Source organism: Myxocyprinus asiaticus, chromosome 18 (assembly GCF_019703515.2).
Source record: "Myxocyprinus asiaticus isolate MX2 ecotype Aquarium Trade chromosome 18, UBuf_Myxa_2, whole genome shotgun sequence".
In the NCBI taxonomy this organism is placed as follows: domain Eukaryota; kingdom Metazoa; phylum Chordata; class Actinopteri; order Cypriniformes; family Catostomidae; genus Myxocyprinus; species Myxocyprinus asiaticus.
The window spans coordinates 25,497,067-25,518,006 of NC_059361.1; positions in this window are offsets into that span (position 1 = coordinate 25,497,067).

Consider the following 20,940-nt stretch of genomic DNA (forward strand, 5'->3'; position numbering starts at 1 on the left):
TGGATTGGCTTCACACTCAAGCAAACAGCCACTTTTAACTGTGCACTGGAGATAGTAGATCAAGACCATATATCAGCCACAGAAGTGGCTTTGCACATTCATGACCTGAGAAAAGTCTTGCAGGCCAGGCTGGAGGAATCATTCATACCCTCTGACATTAAAAAGCAGTAGGATGCCCTGGCTGATGCTTGTGACTGGCAAGCGGATGATTTCATTTGTGCAGTGAGAAACTTTTATTCAGCATCGGTGAATTACCTCCAAAATTGGAGCCGCTCATTGGAGAACACAGAAAAACTCGTGTGGGCCCTAATGAGAGACATCCCAGAGTAGAAAGACATTCAGAACAGCCTCGAACACTTCTACTCCAGAATTCCCACTTTCAGTTTGATTGACGAAACCACGCTCTTTGATGAGTGGGCTTGCGCAAAAAACATTGTCACTTGTCACATCACTGAGTGGAACATGAACAAGACGGTCATGTCTGAGAGATGGACAGACGTTTTTCGTGAGCTGGAGAGCAAGACCATCAACTTCGGAGTCTTAGCCATGGTCATGGAGTTTGTTTTATGCCTGCCTGGGACATCTGCATCTGTGGAGCGTGTGTTCTCATTAATGAACGCAGCATTGACACCGGATAAATCTTGACTCAGTGTAACAGTCATGAAGGCAATGCTTTTCGTATATCTTTAATTTTGGACTGGACTGCTCTGCATTTTACGATAAACTCTTGAAAGACAAGCGCACACTGAGAAAAATTTCTGCCAGCAAAAAGTTGCTGCCAGCAACAAGGTGACAACAGTTTGCACACTTCGCATTGATCTGCGCCTAGGTAAGGATACGTCAATTTCATTTTTGCTGGGAGGAGGCAGTCCCGTTTTCCACAAGCAGGCATCTGGTCACCCTAATCAGACGTCAGTGTATCTGAATACCAGATTACCGGAATACCAGACATTTATAACATGTGCTCGCCGATGATGTACTTTTGATGAATTACTGCTCGTTTTTCTATGACATATGATTTGTTAAATGTTCACTTTGTAGTGTTTATATTGTAATACATTGTAAATAATTGTAAAAGTGAATTTTGTTTCCCTCATCTGTTTGTGAGAGCACCTGAGAAAGCAAATATTTCAAAATAAAATTCTCTAGTGTATTTCGGGCTTGTACATAATTAAAAGTCAAGCATTATGTACCAAATCTAAGTTACTGACCTTTGAGTAATCTAATGAAATACATTACAAATGACATTTTACAGCAGGTATTTTGTAATCTGCAGTGGAATACATTTAAAAAGTAACCCTCCCAACCCTCAAATCCCCTTTTGACCCCTTGGTCACTAATACAATTAAAAAACACATCATGATTTCAAGTTGATATCATTGGAAATACTTACTGATTTTTAAAAAGTAGGTTAGAAACTCTTTGTGTCTGAGTTCAGTTTATCTCGTTCCTTTTGAGGCTGAGAAATATCTAGCAGCACACATACAGAACAGCACACATCAGTGCCTCGATCATGTCTCTTTATTTCCATAAAGTCTTTAAGGTTGTTACAACTATTTTCTGATGATGAAGCAGTGGGAGCACAAGTCCCTGCGATTAAATGATCTGCAAAGACAGAGTGAAATAACTATCTTTTTAGCTGAATTTAATATTTCATAAGGGACATTTTGTAGTCTCCGGCCAAATCTGGAAACGAATGAGTTGAAACACAAATCTAAAAGACACCCTGCTCTCAGCAGCCAGTGAGGGGCCCATTAGTGCCGGCTGGTTTTAGCAGCACAGTTGAGCCTATGGGGTCCTGTTCAAGGCCCATGCCATGTAAACAGGCCTTTAATCAGGGAATGGTTTGGGAAGAGCTCACTTTAATCTGTGATTATAACAGCAGATCAATGCGATTCCCACTTCAAGCTGTGTCCAAGACAAAAAAGGAGGATTTGCATCAAATATTCATATGCAATGGTTTCAAATGGTTGTGCAGCCAGAGCCGAATTGGGTTTTTTATAATAGGATATTGTGCAGAGTCAATGGACTTACTGAATGCTTTTAATTACAGGACAGTGCACCTCTGACAATTTGAATGGGCCTTTTCTTGATCTGGCTACTTGTCGCTGTACCCTATTTATATATAGGCTAGATTACATTACTATACATAACTAAACAGTCTACTCTATACAGACAATTACTACAGATGTACAGCCGTATAATCACATTGATTTTGATAATATCTTTTATTCCATCAGATATATTTACCTAAAAACATATGGGCCACTACTACAGTACCTGAATACTAAGAAAAAAGGCCACGTCCACACTAGTATTTTGTTTCGGTAGAAAACAAAATATTTTTCCAAAGTATCCAGTTTGAGGGAGTGTTTTCAAAAGTCTCCGATTTCGGTGGAGAAAAACACCGTTCCAGTGTGGATGAGGCCACACCTACACGAATTCGTTTTCGTTTGAAAACGCACTGATTTTGCTACGTTTACACCTCTTATCCACACTAGAACAGTGATTTCCTCAGAGACTTTCTCCATAACCGCATACTTTGGAAAACTGAAAACTGAGTTTCAAACTTAAACAGATTAGTGTGGACATGGCCTGAGAGGTGTAAACTTAGCAAAATCAATACATTTTCAATTGAAAATGTATGAGTGTGGGTGTGACCTAAAGATTAGAGTAATATTCAACAGAACTCTGGCAAGAAATTAAAAAAGAAACAACGTTAATACTCTTCTGCACAAATAAATTCCCTGAAATTGCATTAGAAATGGAAACAGATGTTTTCATTGAATTATATGCCAGCTGGTCTCATTTGCCTAATTAAGCCTCAAACTGTCAATCAAACTGAGTTGTGTGCTATGATTTGTCAATATTCCTTTTGATTCAAATGTTGACAGCTTGAGCATGTCTATTTTAATTTGTGAAATCTACCTTGCCAAGAAAACATCACTTGTTTTTTCAAATAATAAAGTAAAAACAAAGATTGCCTTGCCGGGGTTGTTAAGTGCTACAGCTAATACTTGCTCTCACTTCACAATCCTCTTTAATCTTTTCAATGTTTGATTGTATTTGCTTGAAAGCAAATGCAACAAGTACATAATTATCAGACTAATTAAGCTGCCAAAACACAAACACACTGGAAGAGCACCTTCAGAACAGTGAGTGCATGATTCATTAACATATGCTGTAAGCCTATTAATCATCTAACAGCCAATTAGCGCACTGTTACCGTTTGCAGTGGATATGTAAATAAATTCCTGGGTTAATTTCTTCCTCTGATAATAAAGGGAACATTATGAAAATTAGCTGTGTGACTATGTAAATGATCTATGTCGTTAATTGAGTGGTGGCTGATAGATGTGTTTTTATTATTATTATTTTTTGCCACAGACCAGAGTACTGATGCAAAGAAACATTTTCTCAGGCTGTTAGAGAAATTAAACGGGCAGCCTTAAATTCCCAAGAGGCACTTGCAGCATGCAATAATGACATTTAGCCGCCTCTCTCCCTGACTGATGATCATAATAATGCTTCTGCCTGGCAGCGAGCAAGTGATGGGGGTGGTAGGTGCTGTTTGGCGGGGGCACACTACATTCATTCGTGAATTGCAGGTTGGACACACACATAAAGACACAAACAGAAGATTGTGCCCTTGCACAGCTAACTAAATTAACCGTGCCACATGGAACTAGCAATGATTAATAATAATTAGCGACTAGTCAAAAGAGGCCCTTCCATTAGCAAATTAGCAGATCGTACAAAATACCATCATAGCATCACATGGCCACTTCTGGCTGAAAGAGGATTTAGCAATTCCAACGGTAAGGTAATAGACCTTACTCACTGTAGATGGCATAATTAATTTTACAGAAATGAAAATTAGGTTTTATGAGGGAGAATGTAAGGGACTGACAGCCTCAGTCACCATTAGCTTTTACTGTATAGGAAACAGATGCAATGAAATTGAATGGAGACTATGGTTAACATCTCCTTTGTGTTCCATGGACGAAAGAAAGTCATACAGGTTTGGAACAACAAGATGGTGAGTAAATGCAATTTTTGGGTGAACTATACCTTTAAGTGACAGAAATACAGTTTGTTCAGTGTGTTGTATTGTTGTTAAACTGGGTGTTCTGACAAGAAAACATTGAAAATATGTCTCTCCACATATGTCAGTGGACAAACAACTCTGGAAAACAAAGTAATACATTATATAGGACCTTAAATGAATAGTTCACCCAAAAAGGATAATTCTGTCATAATTTACTTATGCTGTCTCAAACTCGTATAACCTTCTTTCTTCTGCAGAATAAAAACAAAGATATTTTTATGGAGATATGTGTTTATATCCATACAGTGCATGTCAGTGGGGACCAACCCTTCCAATCCCCAAAAAGGACATGAAGGCAGCATAAATGTAATCAATACTCAATCATGATTTGAAGCTCGATTACACTTCCTCGCGCTTGAGGCATGTGCTCCTTTTTGGAGCTTGGAAGTGTTAACCCCAATTGACTTGCATTGTATGGTATATTCACATCATAACTCCATCAAAACATCTTTGTGTTCCGCAGAAGAAATAAACTTATACGAGTTTGAGATGGCATAAGGGTGAATAAATGATGAGAAAATGATCATTTTGGGGTGAATTATGCCTTTAAGATAGTACAACATATTGAACGGACTATACTTCTACCCCTCACAGCCGCATTTTCATACAATTAAACATGATGTCTACTGTTTATGTCAGTAGTCTATGAGAGTTATCCCTTTTATACAAAGCACAGATTCTACTTCGCTTTAATCTCTATGCTCCTGAGGACCTATTATATAGCTGCAAATGTGGAGATCGAATGGGCTAAGTTTATAATATTTTACAATGGCAGACATGGCAGACTTGGTGGCCTCTCAGCCTCATACCGTCCTATTCTCCTGCCCCAAATGATAAATGCTGCAGGCTGCTCCTAATCATCCATGGGACAAGAGAGGAAATGAGCCCTAAGACAGAGCAGGAAAGAGAAAAGGAGGGAGGGAGAGAGAGAAAGAGAGAGACAGGGAGAACGATGCAGGATGAATGGGGCATTTACCGTGGGTGACTTGGGTGATTTTTTTTGGCAAACAGCTTCCAGTGTATGGCCACAAAAACATTACTATTAAGAAGTACCCCTGGCGAACCTCTCAGATACACAGAAGTGTAATACCTGCCTTTAGTAGTTCCCTTCGCACACCCTAAAAACACCCACAGCTTAGTGCAGCCAAATGGATTATGTTTGGGATTATGCAGTGACAGGCCAGATGTTTTTCAGCATTTAACCACCTAAACTGCAAACATTTCCTCTGGCTGTTTTGGCTCATTGAGTGGTGATCTCAGGCCTGTCTATTGCCCTCCTGTATCATTTCTCCCGTTTGCAAGGTGATGACTAATAAGGCGTGCCAGGAAAGTCCATACTCATTTTAAGTAGTCGATTATTCGTCCAGAAAGTAGTCAAATATCAGGCGGATCAATGTTTACCTTATATAAATGACTCACAATAGAGGTCTTTGTATTTCCTGCATTGAATGCGTGTGAGAAAATGTCAGTGCAGCTTAGATTATACGTGTGAGAAACAAATGATCAAATCTCCATTGCCATATTTGTCAAAATAAAACAATCATGTACAACTCACTCATGGTTACTGTCAGCCTCTGGGTGACACTTCATTAGTTTCAGTGTGGTTTGGAAGAAATTTGGCTCGTATGTGAACACTCCAAATGAACTCAGACCATCTCTATGTCCAGTCTCACTTTATAGACCCTTTTCAAAGACTGTGATGATGCATTTCCACCTTATTTTGCAGCATAAACTTTACAAACCTTTTATGTTTTAAATTTGTTAATAATTTAATAAAACTGTCCTTAAGCAATAAGGTCTAAGAGGTTGCTTTGTGTCATGCCTAACAACACCCTTCAGCCATGACTATATTTTATTATACTTTATAAAACTGTTACCACATAATAAAAACATTAATGTCACAAGTTTTTTTTTAAGTAACATCATTAAATGCCATGCTTATGCTAGAAAATATAGTCCCTTACAGGGAACAGTAAATAGAACGTTGCTATGCAACAAAAATAACAATTCCAACCAGGTCCAACTTCACTTCCGTCTAATTCCAAACACATTTTCCCATTGCAGTTTAGTACACAAAATGAACACACAGCTACACCAACAGTATTGTGGACCAAGGAATTTTCCTCCTGCTTTCGCCATGTATAAAACAAACACAACTAAAATAATGATCCGAAACTAGCCAACACAGACCCAACATGTTGATTAATGGCACAACTAATCGACTAGTCAACTAATCATTTTGTCGGTGCAACACCTGCCGTACTGAGATGCAGCTAAAATGTTACAGAGACCCAGTCTTGAAATAGTAGCGGGAGGCAGGTAGTCCATTATGATGCTTCAGTTATTCCGATCAATTTAATCATCAAAGTAATTTTTCTCTATCTGTCCAGCTGATTGACCTCATTATCACTCGGCCTGGTACTTATTTCTCTGAAAGGTCTGCTTTAGACTTCTGTGCTCAGCAGAGTCATTTCCACCTTGCTGCCAGCTTCCTCCTCCACCGCTCAATCAATTAACATATGAGTAATACCAGAACCATTAGAAGGCAGCCAGGATCGAAGGAGTGTTGTCATCCACTGGTGGAACGATGGCTTAATTTAGCAGTAAGGCTCAAAGGAGCACTTACCCAGGGCACAATCCAGTGGAATCAATAACAGCAGTCCCGGCTATATTGTTTCAAACAAGGAAACGGTGGGGAGACTATAAAAGTGTTCAATAGGAATGGCAGGGGCCTCAGAAAGACAGTGAGAGAGTGAGAGAGAGAGAGAGAGAGAGAGAGAGAGAGAGAGAGAGAGAGAGAGAGAGAGAGAGAGATGCTGGCTCAGCTGTAAATAATAGAGGCTGTAAAAGCTACAGGCTGCCTCTGATGGGGAGATAAGCAGTGTCTTCAACACACAGAGGACCCGGTGAGGGGCACTACCCACTATGAGAAAAAGAAGGAGGACACATTTCCAAAAAAGAGGAATACAGATACTGACAAACAGCAAGATATCAAATACTTTTAAAGGCAGACATCATATAAGAAAGCACAACACTGGTGTTAAGCTGCACTGCATTGTTAAAAGTATGTAGACATCCAAACACCACACCCAGATGAGCTTGATGAACATTCATTTCACAACCACCATGGGCATCAATATGGAGTTGGTCCTCCCTTTGTTGCTGTTACAGCTTCCACTCTTCTGTGTAGGGTTTAGATGTTGGAGCATGGCTGTAGGGATTTGCACCCTTTCAAAAACTGCAAAAAATGATTTTCAAGACAAGTATTTTTGTCTTGTTTTCCTGTAAAATTATCTAAACATTCATAAAATGTGATTTATTTACTTGTCAAGCAAAATGGGTTAAGGTATTAAGTTTTTTTTAATTTTTTTTTTTAAGTATAAATCTCACTAAATTTTATTAGAGTTCTCTCAAAACAAGACTTAAAATCTAATGCCAGTTTGCTTGTCAAGTAAATAAATCAGGTTTTAAGAATGTTTAGATATTATTTACTGGAAAACAAGACAAAAATACTTGTCTTGAAAATCATTTTTTGCAGGGGACACAAGAGCATCAATGAGGTAAGGCATTGATGTTGGGTGATGGACCTGGCTCACAGGCTTTATGCAGGCTAGTCAAGTTCTTCCACACTAGACTCAGTAAACCATATTACTGGTGGCATCCTATAACAGTGCCACATTGAAAGTCACTGAGCTTTTTGGTGCACCCCATTCATCTATTAAAATCGAAGAGTTAAATTATAATGGCTTTTGTCAGCCGTTTAATACAAGTTGTTCTTCATTGCCAGCATTTAACAATGACACAGCAGAGGAGGCCAGCTGAGTTAATAGCAGGACCATTTCTCTGAGACCAATACACAGGCACCCCCTCCAGGGCCAGTCAATGTCACAGCTTCTAGTGTCGCATCATTTCCCGTGCCAGGAGTGGGAGAGAGGCCAAGTATTGATCAGCCTGTAATCAGACAAGCTGTTTGGAGCAGCAGGATAAACTCCTTGCAGAAGTGACTTTTGGCTTCACCAAAGATGGAGTGCAGTTTTGTAGCCTTGTTGGAGGGATGAGTTGGGAAGTGAGATGGCAGTGATCCCCTCTGTTGACACTATCCATTAACTCAGGCCATGTCTGACAGTGCATGTCTGGTCTGCAGGCTTCCACGGCAACAGAGACGAATGTGGACTTTTCTGTAGCGTGACAGTAGCTCAGTTGTCTCTTCCACCCCAACCCCCTAAACCTCCCCCCCCAAACAACAGCATTGGGAAGTCTAATTAATTTAAGTGATTTTGTTTTGTTCAGATGGTCATGTTAATAAAAAAAGTATTTTCATAGCTAAATATTTCATTAAATGCTCCTGTTCATCATGGTTTTCGACTCAGTTATATAAATTAGTATTTTTCTAGTTTTATTAGTTGTACTTTTTGTATGTTTTTCAGTTAAATTTAATGCTGCCACCTTAATTGAAACCCTCCTTGTTTTTGTACCAGATAAATACAGCTCTGATTGTAAAACTTAATTTTTTCATCTAATGAAGATTTAAAAAAAAAAAAAAAAAACTTAACGCCCAAAGTACACTTTGGTTTTGCCACGAACGTTTTGCATCTGCATACAGTCGAAAGCGAGCCTGTCAAAATATACTTCATTTGACTGTGCCAGCATACACAGGCAGTTGGCACATGCACCCAAATACTGCTATGAGATACTGGATTATTTCTCCTCAGAAGTTTAGACACATAAAAATTTCTTTATATTCCTTCAGACTCGAGTTATACAAATGCAGGTCTCCCCGAAACTCCTCACACATGCGCTCTTGACGTGCACAGCCACAGTTGTTGTTTTTACATTCATCTCCTGATGTTTAGCGAGGATTACATCTACTTCTAGTGCTTCTTTGTGACTGCAACAGCTCAAATGTGAGTGTTGCCACCTTGTGGACCCACTAATTAGTACAAATAACTCCAGGTGCATGCGCATTCTGCTCATTCAAAGATGTGCAGCTAGAAAAATCGGGCTGCATGCATTCAGTGCTCGAGCACTCTGCTGATGACGAAACTGGCATCACGCCTCCGTCAGGCTTAGCGTCACATGGACGCTCAGCGTTCGTGTCTGACCAACGCATACTTTGGGCTTTAATATACTTCAGTGTAGTTAGATACTTTTTGTTAGTAGCTTGTACTGCAGCTAACTACATTTTCAAATGGGTAGCTTGACTGTAGTTTAACTACTTAAAATTATAAGTAGGCTGTAGCTTGGAAAGCAACCATTTCAAAGTAGCTTCCCCAACACTGTTGATTTGTTATTATCTGTGGTGAAATGTATGGAATGGGAACTCAAAGTATGCTTTTGTTTTTGTCCTTACTTAATGCTTAGTTAATCAGGCGAGCCCCAGACATGTGTACCCCTCTTAATGCGAAAAGGGCAGGGCCCTGACCTCAAGACAACACCAGAGTTCAGGGGCCAACATCACTGGGGTGCCACACAACCTAGAGGGGCCTTCACATCCTTAGCATTCTAGGAAATGTGCCCTCAAAACAGTTAGCAGCACCATTGGATCAACTGAGCCAGATCAATAGACATGGAGAGGGATCCTGCATATGTGTTTTCCTACATGAATGCACCAGTATGTGTGTTTTAGTGATATATGATAGAGAAGCCTCCTATGCTCCATTTGAAGAAGCATAACAGTGTGATACATGTGTGTGTTCCTATTTAAGCACATCTGCTTTCTCAACCAGCACTCAGCCATCAGAATCAGAATCAGCTTTTTTGCCAAGCATGCTTACACATACAAGGAATTTGTCATGGTGACAGGAGCTTCCAGTGTACAACAATACAAAAACAATACAAAAACAGCAGCAAGACAGAGATAATAATAAAAAATAAAAAATTATTATACACATACGTACATACACACACAGACACACACATACATACATGCATACACATACATAGTGCAAATCTAATACAAATCTGTTATCTGTTATGTACTGTGCAAATGTTTTTTTGTTTTTTTGTTTTTTTCAGAGGAATGAAATGGCAGAAGAGGTTGGACGTGTTGGATAAATATAAAAAAGACTAAACTGTGTATTGCACATAGATATTGCTCAATGGGGTAATTTAACTGTTCATGAGATGGAAAGCCTGAGCGAAAAAACTGTTCCTGACGGTTCTGGTGCTCAGAGCTCTGAAGCGTCGGCCAGAAGGCAACAGTTCAAAAAGGTAGTGGGCTGGGAGAGTGGGGTCCAGAGTGATTTTTCCAGCCTTTTTCCTCACTCTGGAAGTGTATAGTCCTTGAAGGGGGGTCAGGGGGCAACCAATAATCCTCTCAGCAGTCCGAACTGTCCTTTGTAGTCTTCTGATGTCTGATTTCGTAGCTGAACCAAACCAGACAGATATTGAAGTGCAGAGGACAGACTCAGTGACTGCTGACTAAAACTGTATCAGCAGCGCCTGTGGCAGGTTGAACTTCCTCAGCTGGCGAAGGAAGTACAACCTCTGCTGGGCCTTTTTCACAATCAGGAACTGCCTTTCTGCTAGAGTGCCTCAGTTAAGCCTATCACGAGTTCCTTATTTTCAGTTAACGATCTGCTTGAGAAACAATCAAAAACAAAGTGTTCTGCTGTCACACCCCAAACCAACAAATTTCTGGGCTCTATGAGCAGGCAAATAAAGCAGTCTTTACCAAATTAAGTCAGAATTGCTTCGAATTTTCCATCTGAAAATGAGTTTCACAGCTGATTGACTTTGATAAGCTCTGTATTATTCAGAGCAAATAAACTCTCCACTGGGGAGAAAATGGAGAGAGCATCTATAGGGATGAAAACTGACAGCATGAATCATGGTAACACTTGTAATTAACATCACTCACTGGCATCTATGAGGTAGCTAAAGGTTCAGGATAAAGTTCCTCACAAAACATGGATGGAAGGAGAAAGAGAAGATGAAAGAGAAAAGGAACAGGCAAGGATGGAGACAAGGGACTAGGAGCAAACTACCACATACAGCTCTGTCTTGCTTTCCCAAGGCTGTAATTAATTCTTCGTCTCATCTTGTGGATCTTTGATGTGTCTACACTTCCATTTAAAGTATTAACGCACCCACACACACTGGAGCCTAGGAAAGCCAGCACAGATCTTGCTAGCTAATGACTCTTTCTTATCTTAAAATGAATCTGAGGAAATTCCCGAGGTGGTGTTTGTTTTACAACAATAAAATGTTTTGTCAAAAAATGAGCAATCCCTACTTATGCAAATCTACCAAAACAAAGGGCTGTGTTTGTGGCCTTGAGATTGAAAAGCATCATTTAACCACATTAATGGTATTAGCGTTTTTTGGAAGTGACAGAATGATCGAGTTTATAAACGAGCCTGACACTTGAAAGGTGAGGTGATGAAATCAGATTAGAAATGACAGGAGTGGAAAGGCAAACAGCCGCAGAGTGTTTTCACAGCAAATAGGAGTAGTGCTGTGTGGGAATATGCAAATGAGACAGAGACAGGGAGTTATAAGAGAACACAAAAATCTGTAAACAAACCTCCTCGGGTCACTCCACAGTAGGAGCGAAGGAGGTGGGGATGGAAAGAGATTAAAAAAGGAGGGTGTGAATGTGTTTGCGTGTGATGGAGAGAGTGAGCGAGAGAAAGTGAGGGAGGAGGAGGTCTGTCTACATCACATATAGCTCCTCATGACTCCCTGCTAAAGCACAGAACCTGCACGGATGGTTGCTATGGAGATACAGTGTGGCGTAAGAACAGAGGGACCAACCACTGAACTGGCTCAGGCTCTTAACCCATAGAGGGAGAAAGCAAACACACCAACAAAGGGAATGATTTATTAAGTCCACTGTATTCTAAGCCCCATTATCCAACCCATATAAAACCTGCAAGCGTTTCAACTGATCTGATTTATGTTGAAAGCAATCTCAGAGGACACAACACCCTTTCCAAGATGGTCTCTTATTATCTTCGCCTGGCTGGGCTGAGCAGAAAAATGACATGTCATAATAATCATAAGAGCGGCAATCAGTTGGAGCGGAAATGCACGTTCCCCACCTTATTTACAGACAGAAATATTTTTTGTTGGTGCAAAAAAGCCAGACATAATTTCCTTATAAATAATTGACTTCTCCTATGTTAAAATCTCTTGAGAGGCTTTGGGCTTATTCATAAGAGGCCACTGCAGCATGCGCTGCAAATTAGCCTTTCACCAACGCCTCGTCTGCCTGCCTGTGAACAATGCACCAAGAGCCTCTCTCTCCTCCCTTTATGCCTGTCCCCAAGTAATAACCTTCAACTAACCTTTAAACCTCAGTGAATAATTTAAATCCTATTTTCATATCAATGGGGGGTATTTTATCCGTATACTTTGCTGTCAGAGGGAGGCATAATAAAGTTTTCCCATGTGATTGGGGAAAGGGGAGTGGGAAGTGGGGGGTGTGAGTGAAAAGCAAGCTGTGAGACAGAAAGAGAGAATGAGGGGAAGTGATGGAGGTAGAGTGAGAGAGAAGGAGTGGAGCTAGAGATGCTATCTGAAGACAGTAATGCAAGCATGAATTATTCAGTAATGACTACAAAATCTGTCATAAAAATGCTGCTAACATCTGCAGCGTGTTGCGAGGGGGCTGTGGGGAGTGGGCAAGCCACTGAGGAAAGGTGCTGAAGATAAACATGACAAATTGGCAGATCATCTGTTCAATTAGGACAGCGGAGCAGGTGCACCTAGTGAGCAAAGCTGTACCACACGGTGACACACTTACCAGCCAAAATCCAAGGGCATGATGGGAAATACCTTGTTTGCATGACAGTGATTTAGAGGAGTATGCCATTGGATATCCACAGAAAGAGAGAGAAAGAGTGGGTGAAAAAAAAAATTATATTCCCCTTGGTACTCATTAAAATTCGAATGCAGCCTCCACCCTCTCTTTTCCTTTCTCTTTTGCTCTCTCTTCCTCACTCTCCCTCCATCTTTGCGCTCTTGGCTCTCTCTTAGCTGCCTTCCCAGTCCTTCCAGGATCATCTCTTATTAATTCATAAAACATACTGCTCCAGTGATTGTGCCCTGGGAGCGGCAGAGCAGCAAAACATGAGATATGGGAAAATATCACACGTGTCTGCAGCCAGGCTGTGCGAGAGAGAGATAGAGAGAGCGGCAAGGAGTGTAAGTGTTGAACAGGGAACGAAGACTGTGTATGTGAGACAGCAAGGGGGTAGGAAACGAGGTAGGATGAGAAAAAGAGGGAGGGAGAAGGGAGGGAGGGAAACATGTTTTGAAATATTAATCCATGGCTCTGGCCGTGGGCTGGTACACAGAGATGAAAAAGGCGAGAGAACCTTTGAAGCGGGAGGGGATGTTCTCTGCTGTCTCAAGGTAGAATACACAGTCAGCCATATTGGAGAGGAGAGTCACATTCAGCCAGGCTGGAAAGGAAAGGAGACTCTGAATGGCTTTAAGTTATATGAAGACAAGCTTAATGCACAAGAAAAAAAATGCAGGTTTTTCAGACACTTCATATTTCAAAGAGGTCTAATTGGTTCACTTGTGTCTGATCCTGATAAAAAGACTTTGGCAATCTGCCTGAATGTATGCCAATTGCTTTAATCCAAATATTTCCTCATGAATTTCCATTGCAAATGGATGCTCTTCAAAAACAAATTCACTAAATCACTTAAAAGAGCACATTGAGGAAAGTAATTATCATTAAGACACACTTTGGCTAAGCATCTTGATGAACATGCTTTTTCTATATCAAAAAGAATAACATTGAGAGGGCATCCTCTCTCTCTCTCTCTCTCTCTCTCTCGTTTTCCACCAGCACCCTGCTGGGAAACTCTAAATTACCCACAGTCTGGCTATTCTGTACTCATAATAATGATAAAGTTTCTTTTTTCTAATTATGCAAAGAACACTCAATTAGCATAACTCGTCCTCTGTGTCACTTCAAACAGCAGAACGCCCTGAGGGGCTGCCATAATTTCATCGCACGGCTGTTGTTTTTTCCCATTGCTTTTTTGTGTGGTAATGAAGATATTTGTTAATGAAGATATGAACAATCACCAACCCCAACTGCGCAGGTAGATGCCGTGCGGAAACATACCACCACTTGGAATATCACCCCCATCAGGTCTGATGGAGTACTGCAGTGATTAAAAGACCTTTTCACATTCATATGCCTGCAGGCAAGATGAAAGATGTCCATATAAACACAGATACAATATAGGAAAATACATAACTCTCTGAAGTGGGGTAACACCTTGGGGAAGGGAAGGAGTGTTAAAAAGCACCCAACGCTACTTAAGACCTGTTGGCACTTTTGTTCTGGATGTGATATCATCCATCAAACAACACCCTGGCTTCTGAGCAATGATACATTTACTCACACAAACACTTGCACACACAAACAGTGGTCAAAAAGTACTGGGTACTCGGGGATTCAAAATGTAATCTACATCTGCATATAAAGTTTAAGGATGTTGACATTTTTAAAACAAAGAAACATTATGACACAAAATGTTTAAGATTCAACACTTTTTCTAGGTCTCTAATCAAATGTAAGCAAATTTGTGGCACTGACCATGCAAACTCCTTTGTACAGAAGGTCAGATTTCGTTGCTTCCATTCCAGCACACAAGATTCTCAAACATTCTCACATCATGCTGGGAAGAAATGGATCATTAGGTTTTCACACTTGTGAAGTCTAAGCCAGCTTGAGTTCATGCTGTCATTAAAGCAACTAGGGGACATACCAAATACTAAGAAATGTGTTTATTCACCTTTTAAGTTGTTATGCAGACAATTACATTTGTATAAAAAAAAATGCAGCATTTTCACTAGTGATCTCAGACTTTTGTACCCCACGTGTATAACAGCCAGAAGTGTGGTTAGCTGAAGCATATGTTTCTGTACATTCTAAATCCATGGAGACATTTGCTGAGGGCAAGAGACAGACTGGAAATAATGGCCAGGGAGGAAGTAAAGAAAGTAGAGAGAAAGCAGGTGAGCTTAAATAATTAGGGATGACATTGCTAATATGTACACAATGGACCCTGTGATGATTTGCTGGTTCTCCATCTGTATAACTCAAGAAGGTCTATAATACCTGGAGTAAGCTATCCGTTAGCATTCCCATTCGCCTAACTGCCTGTTGCTCGGTTGATGCATGACCCCCTGGAAATACGCAATTGGAAATCTTCGCTCACGGGCAGCCGTTTTGTTTTTGTTTTTGTTTTTTTTAGCCAACTGCCTGAGTCATAAATGGCATGTGACTTATTACTCTTTAGCCGCAGGATAATGATGTCATGACAACGCTAGCTGGCTGATGGCACCAAAGGAATGTGCACAGTCACAAGCACTTCACTAGGCAAATTGGAAAAAGTTCAATTGGTCACTTTTAAAACATCTACTATAATATAATGAAATATACTGCGATTTATATGTTGCTTCCAAAAAAGTTAATTTTGTCAGGATACATGGCTGCTTTTGTTTTGAATTGCCATCAAAGGAAAAATGCAGCCAAAAGTGCATTTACGGCATCTACCAGCAAGGGCTAACTGGACCATGCTAACCAGCCTAACATTGTCCCTTCATGTAAACTCAGTGAACTGGCCCACACACTTGCAGAAAAAATAACTGCAATGACTGCATTAGAGAAGGTGTAAAAAAAAATTAAAAAAAAATCTATTCCAACAACATTATGAACAAAAGGCTTCAAGGCTGAGTGTAAATAGTAAACAGACTCTCACTCTCTCTCTCTCTCTCTCTCTCTCTCTCTCTCTCTTTCTTCCCTTAACATTCTCCACTCTGAGGGGTAGAATTAGCAGGGAGGAGCACCTGTATCCTGACTCTTAACCAGACGGCATACTACAAACATTTTGAAATTAAGTTCTTAGGATTCTTAGAATTATGACCCATATTCCACTTGAAGGGTGGCCGACCATTACTCAGCATAAAGGGCACTGTGACTAATTCAGTGTAATGACCCAAATTACTGTAGTGTCATTAAGGCCCTGATTAGCTAAATCAAGTAGTAAAGAGTCTCAGCACAGAGATGAATGGAGTTCCCTAGAATAATCCTGCTATAGTTTATGTAAATCAGACTTTTGACTAAACAGCAAAAAGTATGGTACACATTGTAGCTTATTCTGGCAAAGCACTGCGAACAGTGAGAGGAAGAGCCATTTGGCTGACATGTAAATGAATCAATCACAGTATGTTTTGTTTTACCGTTCAGTAATAGATCAGCGTGGAAAAAATATATAACCTCATGCAACCCCGTATACACATGCAAGGACATTGTGTTTTGGCTTCGCTATATGCAATGCATAATTTAATTTAATTTGAACTGATCTCAGTTCAGGAGACTCTGGGCTGTCAGGAAAGGGTTAAACATTCGACGTACAGAGTCATGTGACAAAACATGGCGCTGACCACAGCGGAGTTTGTCTTTGGGAGAAATGCCAACAAAACTACATCTGGTAAGAAACCTAATTATGTTTTTACATTGAAACCTGTTTGAGTCAAAAGATTAGAGTCTCTAGTTTCATCCGGTATGCCATTTTTTTATTTTTTATTTGAGCGATTTATCGCAAGCACCACACTGCTAAACACAATGAACACTAATGTGTACTTTAGTGCATTTTTCCATAGTAATCCTATATTTACTGTGCATTATCACATTGAGAAACGTCTTGGTTACTGATGTAACTTCTGTTCCCTGATGGAGGGAACGAGACGTTGTGTCGATGTAAACTACTGGTCAAAAGTTTTGAAACACTTGACTGAAATGTTTCTAATGATCTTAAAAATCTTTTGATCTGAAGGCGTATGCTTAAATGTTTGAAATTAGTTTTGTAGCCGAAAATATAATTGTGCCACCATATTAATTTATTTCATTATAAAACTCAAATTTAATAAAAAATAAAAAAATGACTTGGACTAAATAATAAAGAAAAGCAGCCAATAAGTGCGCAACATAGATGGGAACTCCTTCAATACCTTTTAAAAAGCATCTCAGGGTGATAACTCAAGAAGTTGGTTGAGAAAATGTCAAGAGTACATGTCTACAAATTCTAGGCAAAGGGTGACTACTTTGAAGGTGCTAAAATATAACACAGTTTTGATTTATTTGGGATTTTGTTTAGTCACAACATAATTCCCATAGATCCATTTATGTTATTCCATAGTTTTGATGACTTTACTATTATTCTAATATGTGAAAAAAATTATAATAAAGAATGAGTAAGTGTTTCAAAACTTTTGACCGGTAGTGTAGTGACACTAGGGGTTCGATCTTGAGAGCCCCAATCACCTTTGCTTAAAATAGAAAAGGCCAATGAGAATTGGCGAGTGGAATTAGCATGCCACTCTCCGCCCTGGACATACGGGTATAAAAGGAGATGGCGTGCACCACTCATTCAGATTTATGCTGAGGAGCCGATAAAGAGTCCCGGCCATGTCAGCGGCCGGTTCAGCACCGTGGCAGGAGGGACACAAAATCTCATTCTCTCCATCAAGGAACAGAGGTTACATCAGTAACCAAGACGTTCCCTGTCTGTCACTCACTCTACATTGTGTCGATGTAGTGACACTAGGGTTTCCTATAGGAAACGCCGCAGGCGCTGAACCATGTCACGAGGTACGGAAGAGTGGACACAGGCAAGCTGCTGCGTGCCTCACACCGAGCACTCAACCACGTCGTGACCTTCCAGCGAGTTAGGTAAGGTGTCTCCCTAGTCCCGTTAAGGGGGGAGGAGGCATTTACCCAAGTAGGCTACTGGTGGAGCCTTACCTGATTGCTGTTAAGCAATTTCCGCCGAGCACTTACTAGAATAGCGCTGGGAAGTGCTCTTCCCTCTCCAGGAGGGAGGGCACTACGGAGACCACATCCTACCGGAGGGAGGTTAACATGGGGAGAATAGCTCACATAGACTTACCAATGGGGAAGTTCACATATGGAATGATACCACTGGAGGACCCTATCTACAGAGAGGGTACGCAGCAACAGTGGCCGAGGCAGAAAAAGCTCTGGCGAGGGGAAACACAGAGTTCACCTACGGGGAAACCGAACAGTGGAAACTCATCATACGGGATTACCAAGGGGAATCACCACGTATGGAGCACTGAGCCTGAGCACACGGGCTCACCTGAAAAGGGGCATACCACGAGTACTGGGCCTGGTGCCTGAGGCCTGAAGGCGGCTGAGTCTCACCGTGGCAGGATGTGCTTAATCGCCTCGGTCTGCTTCCTCACTGTCGAGAACTGATGGGCGAAATCCTCGACGGTGTCGCCAAAAAGTGGGCTTTCTCTGCATCACGCATCTCCGCAAGGTTGAGCCACAGTTGCCGCTCTTGGACCACAATAGTGGATATCGTCCGGCCCAGGGCGTGTGCCGTGACCTTCGTCGCACGTAAGGCGAGGTCGGTCGCGGTACGCAGTTCCTGCATCAGCCCCGGGTCGGTCCTAACCTCGTGCAGATCTTTTAGCGCCTTGGCCTGGTGGACCTGCAGGATAGCCATGGCATGCAGGGCGGAAGCGGCCTGACCCGCAGCCTTGTAAGCCTGTGTCATTAAAGAGGAAGAGAAATTACAGGCCTTGGAAATTACAGGCCTTGGAAGGGAGCCTTGGTCGGTCGCGCCAGGTGGCTGTGCCCTGTGGGCATAAATGCACCACTACGGCATGCTCTACCTGGGGAAGCTCGATATATCCCTTAGCTGCTCCACCGTCAAGGGTAGTCAGAGTGGACGAGCCCGCAAAGCGTGTACGGGCAGAAAAAGGTGCCTTCCATGACTTCGTAAACTCCTTGTGCACTTCTGGGAAGAAAGGCACCGGGGCGGGGTGCGGCCATGAGTCAAACTCCGAGCCCAGAAACCAATCATCCAGCCACGAACGCTCAGGCCAGTGTGGAGGGTCCCACTTTAGCCCGATGTTCGCAGCTGCCCAGGCAAGCACGTCTGCCATCTCAGGGTCTGCCTCATCCTGTGCTCTACCGCCCGTGGGTAGGAGCTCAGAAGATTTGTCTGCTTCCGATAACAGAAGCCCACCCTCCGATGCTGCGACCGAAAGCTCATCCTCTTCACGAGCCGCGAATGACACATTAAACCCGCCCTGAGGCGGGCCACCTCAACAGCTCTTCCAGCTAGAATGAGCGTGCTGGGGGATGGGAGGTACGCGGGGGCTGAGCCGGCGGAAACACTCCCATATCCACATCCAGATCGCCCGCGGTGCTTGCCAACCCGGCCGGCTGAGCATCAGCCCAGGACAGACCAGGTTGGGGAGCAGCCGCGGTGGCTCCTTGCTTCATGAAGGAGGAAGTGAGCCGCGACCGCAATGTTCTGATGGGCATGTTCTCGCAATGAGAACATGACCCTTCCACGAAAGCTGCCTCGGCGTGCTAGCGCCCCAAGCATTCGAGACAGATTTCATGGCTGTCCGGAGGGGAGAGATAACGGCCACTTCCAGTAGCGCAAACGCGGAAGGACATCTTTAAAAAGACGCCAAGCGTTTGTGCGAGCTCTGTTAGAAAGAAAATATACTCTTTTAAATATACTCTTTTAACACCCGTAGTCTCAGCCGCCGAAGCGCCCAGGGGAAGCACAACACTTGACCGTGCGAGGGTGACCGCTGATATGCGCTGTAAAATCCAGCAGCATAAGTGAAGGTGAGAGGATGAACACACACGCACATGCATTCGGCTCCGAAGAAAAAATCTGAATGAGTGGTGCACGCCATCTCCTTTTATAACCGTATGTGCAGGGCGGAGAGTGGCATGCAAATTCCACTCGCCAATTCTCATTGGCCTTTTCTATTTTAAGCAAAGGTGATTGGGGCTCTCAAGATCGAACCCCTAGTGTCACTACATCGACACAGCATCGAGTGAGTGACAGACAGGGAACAATGGGTTCAACCAAAAGCTGAAAAACTTTACATGGAGTTAGGATGAAATTAAGGTACATTTCGAACTGTTCTGAGACCAGTGCATACAGAGAGCACACAGGAGGTTAAGTTATTCTCTAAATAGGGAGCAACCTATAGCTCTCTATGCAACTAAGTGCATTGACTCCTAAAATCTGACCAAAAGTTCTGTTTCAGGCTGCAGATGATGTTTGGACTACTCAACATGTTTGGCAGACATGGGACAATGCTAATCAGTACATAGATTCGGAATGTATAATGTATAATCTTATTTTAACATGGTTGGCAGTGATTGGATGATTCTTGCCAGTACTTTGAATCCGAATGAATTCATTTCTGAAGTAATGTCTCAAAAACATGAATAACCAACACTCCTGGAAGCATAATAAACAATCTGATCAAAAAAAATAAAATAAATAATAATAATAATAATAATAATAATAATAATAATCTGACTTTCTTGAGCTTGGTATTATTTAAAATTTCACAACTTAGACCCACTAGGTGCTACTAGTTACAAATCAAAAAGGGAAATGGGAAATGCACACAGCAGTCACGCTCAGGTCTCAGGAGGTTAAATAACAGTGTGACAGTGTCTACTTATGATTGTACAGAAAATATGCAAAAATAACAGAAAATGTGTAGGAACTCTAAATAAAGTACAGAAATTAAGTACGGACTGTTTTAGATACATCACTAAGAAAACAAAGCAGAATATACAGGTCTACTTGTGGATAACTAGTTTATTTTACAGATGTAAATGCCTCCAACATAACTCAAGATTTAATGTAACTAACCTGGCAAATTTTGTCAAATCCAGTGATTATTTCACCCTCAAATGGCTTGTTGTATCAACAACCAGTACCTTGAAGGCACGACTTGGTTTCCAGGCAGACCATTAGAAAAAACCTGTTTATAAACAACAGTGGCGGGCC